Here is a 6000-nt window from a genome sequence, read left to right on the forward strand (position 1 = left end):
TGCATGCAGAAGGAATTCATTCCTTAAGGATTGTGCAGTTATTTCTGAGTTCAGTGAGTTGTATGAGGCCAGACTTCACACAGGTGGCAACATTGGACCACAAGAAAAACTGCGCAAGGAAATAGGAGGCTTGGAGGATTGAGGGAAGGCATATGTTGTGTCTATTCAGTCTGTGAGATGTATTGAGGGATTTTACTTAGAGTTGGAGAGCTTCCGAGCTAAGACTTTGTGTAATCCAGACTATTTTCACTTGTATGATAATATAGAGATCAAGGTTTTTAGCTAAGGCTTTCCCCAGAGTATTCCTCTGTGTTTCATGTGTATGATTTCTCATTCTCTGTTATATGTGTTCTATTTGATCTTACTCAAATTGATTAAGCTTCTACAAAGTTTGTTGTAGAAGTAGATCTAGTATTTTGCTTTAGTATATTGCATTATCAGGTTATCTACAATGGGAATTTCTACACAATTCCTTGCAACATTTATTAATGCTAGTAATGTATCTGTGGTAAGTAGATCACATCTGAATATTAAATAAATTTCACTATGTTTGTTGATTCAATCGAATTTAGCAAGTGGCTAAATGAATAACATATCTCCTACAAATAAAATGATAATTGAAGGTGATAGGGTTGTTTATTTTCCATATTTTGTAGTATCTATAATTTTATTATTTTTTATGTAATAAGCTTGGTGGAAATGACCCCGTTAATTAATATAATAGCATTAAACTCCTAAAATGCACACACACAATGAGTGAGAGAGAGAGAGAGAATCATATATATATATATATATATATGAGAGAAACAAAAATATACTACTCTAGTGCTCAATGCACTATTCAGAAAACATCTGTCAGGCCAGCGTAACTCCAGAATAGGCAGAAGAAAACTGATATTCTAATTCATTAGCTAACTATCATTTATATACAAAAATAGGATGGATCAGTTCATCTTCTTGATGACTGATCGCGTTCCAGTTCACCCATCCGTTGAGGATTAGGTGTCAACATTCCCCCCCTTAATCTGAAGGGATGTTGGTGAGTCCAAGCATCGTTCTGAATCTTTCAAGCTTTTCTCTTCCAAGCGCTTTGGTGAAGATGTCTGCAATTTTCTCGTTTGTGGAACAATGACGGAGATGGATTGTTTTGGCCTCAACATGATGTTGGATCAGATGATATTTAGTATTGATGTGCTTAGTACGATCATGGAACTTTGGGTTCTTGGCCAACTTTATTGCAAAGGTGTTATCAATCATGAGTGGAGTTGATTGTATTTGTTTTACCTGCAAATCTTCAAGAATTTTCCTGAGCCACACAATTTCTTTCGTTGCTTCAGCTGCTGCCACATATTCTGCTTCTGTTGTGGAATCTGCTGGTACTGATTGTTTGTGTGATCTCCAGGAGACAGCTCCTGATCCAAGACTCATAACATATCCTGAAGTAGATACCCCAGTTTCTTTGTCTCCATCGAAGTCTGAATCAGAGTATCCAATCAAGTTGAAGTCGTCCACCTGTGTATACTTGATTCCAAGGTCTTGAGTTCCCTTCAGGTACCTTAGAACTCTTTTTGCAGCAAACCAATGTCCCTCACAAGACTTTTGCATAAACCTGGAGAGGATTCCAACAGCAAATCAAATGTCTGGTCTGGTAGTAGTGAGGTAGATGAGACTTCCTACAAGCTGTCTATACTTTGTTGCATCCTCAAATTCCTTTCCTTCAATAGATGTGAGCTTCAAGTTTTGTTCCATTGGAGTAGAAAGAGGATTGCACTCTGTCATGCCAAATCTGTTTAACAAATCTCCAATGTATTTCTTTTGAGAAAGAAATATGGATTTTGGATGTTGGGTTACTTCAATGCCAATATAGTAATGAACATAGCCCAAATCAGTCATTTCAAAAAAATTTCCTAATTCTTTCTTTATGGATGCAATATAGCTGTCATTGTTCCCTGTCATTAAAAGATCATCTACATATACCACAAGATATATAACTATTTTGCCAACTTTCTTGACAAATAAAGTTGCATCATCAAGATCAAAATTATTGAAGTTGAGTTTCAGAAGATGCTCAGTTAGTTTTTCATACCAGGCTCGTGGTGCTTGTTTGAGGCCATACAAGGACTTCACAAGTTTGCATACTTTATGTTCATGTCCTTTCACAGCAAATCCTTCAGGCTGGGACATAAAAACATTCTCTTTTAGATCTCCATTCAAGAATGCAGTTTTTACATCCATTTGATGGACTTTCCAACCGTTCTGAGCAGCTAGTGCAAAGAGTGTCCGGATGGTGGCCCATTTTGCTGTGGGGGCAAAAGTTTCCTCATAATCGACCCCTTCCTTCTGTGTAAAACCTTTTGCCACAAGCCTAGCTTTGTGCTTGTCAAGTGAGCCATCAGCTTTGTATTTGTTCTTGTAGACCCACTTGCAGCCAATTGGTTTGGTTCCAAATGGAGGGTCAACCAACTTCCAAGTGCCATTCTTTATGAGGGCATCATACTCCTTCTGCATCGCTTCTTTCCATTCATCATGATAAGTAGCTTCTTTGAAGGATGTTGGTTCAAAATCTGTAGACAAGTTCAATTCACAATCATAAGTAACATCCATATCAACAGGTGAATTAGAGCTATCTACATCACCTCCATCTTGTCGGTTTGTATTTCTGGTTCCTGTTTTTCCAATTTCATCAGGATGAACACTTTCAAGTGTCTTTGTCAGCCATTTTGGGGGACCTTTCTGAGATGGTCCAGGCTGCTCTGTTGATTGAGTTGGGTCTGAATCAAGATTGAGTCTCCCAATTCTATCAATTACGTCACTTAAAGCATCATTCGTTGTTGGAGTGTCATGCAGGGGAGATTGTTCTTCAGAAGAAGATTCCACATGTTGATCTAGTATAGGAATCCCCCCTTCAAGATGTGGAATCTGATTATCAAACTCTTGAAATGATTTTGGTTTTGTGAATCTATCCAAGCGATCAAGTTGCCGCTCAACAACACTGTCAGATTTGGATGATTCAAGAAAAATGACATCTCTAGATACAACAAACTTTTTATTTACTTCATCATAGAGACGGTATGCTTTAGATGTATTTGAATACCCCAGGAAGATACACTTACGACTTCTAGCACCAAGTTTGTTTCTATGTACCTTTGGTATTAAAGCATAACAGGTGGAACCAAAGATCCTGCGATCTTTTACCGAAGGAACATGTCCATACCACAATTCATAAGGAGTTTTGTTTCTTATAGCACTAGATGGACATCTATTCTTTATATATGCAGCACATAGAATAGCATCAGCCCAAAACATTATCTTTACATTTTTGAAGAAAAGCATGGATCGTACCATATTCAAAATTGTTCTGTTCATTCTTTCAGCTACACCATTCTGTTGAGGATTATAAGGCACAGTTGTTTGATGTTTAATCCCACGTTGGCAAAGATAGTGTTCAAAATCATTTGATGCATATTCTTTTCCATTATCAGTGCGAATAGACCCAATATGAGATTGTGCATCATTTTCAATCCACTTATGAAAATTCTTGAATGTTTGAAAAGCATCAGATTTGTTCTTCAATAAATAAACCCAACACATTCTGGTGTAATCATCAATAAATGTCATGATATATTTATTTCCATTTGCAGAAGAAACAGGCATTGGACCACATAAATCTGAATGAATGAGTTCAAGCTTCCTATGTGCTCTTGAATGTGAATCATGAAAAGACTATTTGCTATGCTTTCCTAGAATGCAAGCATCACATTGCTTATGTTTTCTAGGAATTGTAGGCAAACCAGCAACACCATTTTTCTTCAACAAGCGGAGACTATCATAGTTTAAATGTCCAAATCTAGCATTCCATAATAAACTTGACGGAAGTGTACCTTCTTCATGATGAGAAATATATGAGAAATGTTGTGCATGAGCAGAGGTTCCTTGCAGTTTAAGAAGTATTTCTTCTTCTATACCCCTCATGACAAGTGAGTGGTCAGATGCCTTTCTTACCTCAAGCTTTCCATCAAACATGTGAATGGAGTGACCTTGCTGGCGGATCTGGACTAGGGACAGCAAGTTTCTCTTGAGCTGTGGGAGATATAGAACATGATCCAGAAGAAAGTCTGGAAGACCAGGCAATTTAAGCCTGATTGTGCCAAGCCCTGATGGCTTGATTTTTTACTGATCTGCAAAGTATACTACTCCATCAACATTATCAGTGAAATCTTCAAAAAAATCTTTCCTATGACACATATGACAGGTTGCTCCTGAATCAAGCAACCAGTCATTTTTCGAAGAAGCAAGTGAAGCATTAAACAAATCTTCATTTACTCCAATGTTACATTGTGCCTCAATATAGTGAGCGGATTCAAGTGCTTTACCTTTGTTTGTGTCATCAATTTTACCTTTCTGCTGATTTCTTCTCTGCTCAATTTTGTCCCATGGTAGCTTGCATGTACAAGCATCATGTGATCCATTTCGTTTGCAGCGAATGCAATGCAGATCTGCTTTTTCTGCTTGAGAATGTCTGCCCCCCTGCCTCTGAAGTATCTTCCTCTTCCTCTTCGTCCACCTCTTCCTCTTGTAGAATCTTGAGCAGGATGATTTTCTTTATGAGCAAGGAAAACAGTCTCTTCAGAAGATTCAGGGACTGTTTTCTTTCCAAAGGCTTTCTCTCTTTCAGCAAACTTTTTCACAAGAGACTCAAAGGTTATGTCTTTAAGATTTCCATTTGCTTGTAAAGACTCAAGATAATTGGAGTAGGTGGGATAGAGTGCTTTGAGAAAGGCAATAAGAGAGATATCCAGCTCAACCTTAGTGGATTTAATATCATGCATTATAGACTTTATTTCATATGCAAGAGCAAGGGGATCATTATTTTTTAGTTCAAGAGTGAAGAGTTTAATCATGAGCTGAACAACTTCAAGTGCAGAATGAGAATCATAGAGTTCTTTCAGCTTTTGTAAAGCTTCAAAGGCAGTGGAATAGGATGAAATGTGACGACTTACTTCTTCATTTATAGATGTTGCGATCAATGCATAGGCTTTGTTGTTCTTGTTTTCCCAAATGACAAGTTCTTTATCTGATGTAGGCTGCACAGGGTCTTTGTCTTCTTCTCCGACACACACTCCTTTCCACAACTCATTGTAGATGAGGGTGTGTTTTACCATCCGAGACCATTCAGAATAGTTCTCCTTGCCAGTGAGAACTATTCCGACCATAGAGATGATTGAGTGCATTCTGTAAAAAAAAAATACTTCTGCTGATAAAAAAAAACTTTATGTTACAGCCTTCAAATCCTTCTGATATTTGCTAAAAGCATCAGCATTTCATTGTACATATCACTGCAATACTACTATGTTTTGGAAAATGCACAATGGATCACTTCAATATATCACTTCATTCTATAATATATCACTTCAATATCTCAATATGCTATGCAAATGCGCAAGGGATCACTTCACTTCATCAATATATCACTTCAATAATCCATATATTATGCAACACTACAAATGTTTTGATATATATAAAACACCCTGACTGATATAACTTGAATGCTTTGAAAATTGCCTTGAATGATATATATGAACACTTTGAAAAAAAAACAGCGCAGTGCTTTGAAACACTGTTTATATAGATGGCCCAATACTACGGCATTATCATTCAAATGATAAAGAACTGTGCAATATTACTATTCTCCTCCACAAAAACAAGACTGAGCAATACAATCAAACCGATATTACTATTTTGTTGCCCTTGATTTATGCATAGCACTTGTGGATTGTGATGATGGCCGCCATACTGAAGTTAAAATTGTCATATGTCGGCATTCTCACAGATTACAGAGCGACTTCAATACATCAGGAGGACCATGCCTTGTGCTAGCACAATGGCCTCTGATACTGGAGCTCTACCCACATTTAAAATGAGCGAGTCCACCTTCATTGCCAGCTTGATGCCGAAGCAGGAGATCGGTGCACAGAAATTTCTCAAGACACACCCTACTTA

This window comes from Pinus tabuliformis, chromosome 3_2 (genome assembly GCF_031772625.1).
Source record: "Pinus tabuliformis cultivar Carrire ecotype Pingquan chromosome 3_2, CPIR1, whole genome shotgun sequence".
Classification (NCBI taxonomy): domain Eukaryota; kingdom Viridiplantae; phylum Streptophyta; class Pinopsida; order Pinales; family Pinaceae; genus Pinus; species Pinus tabuliformis.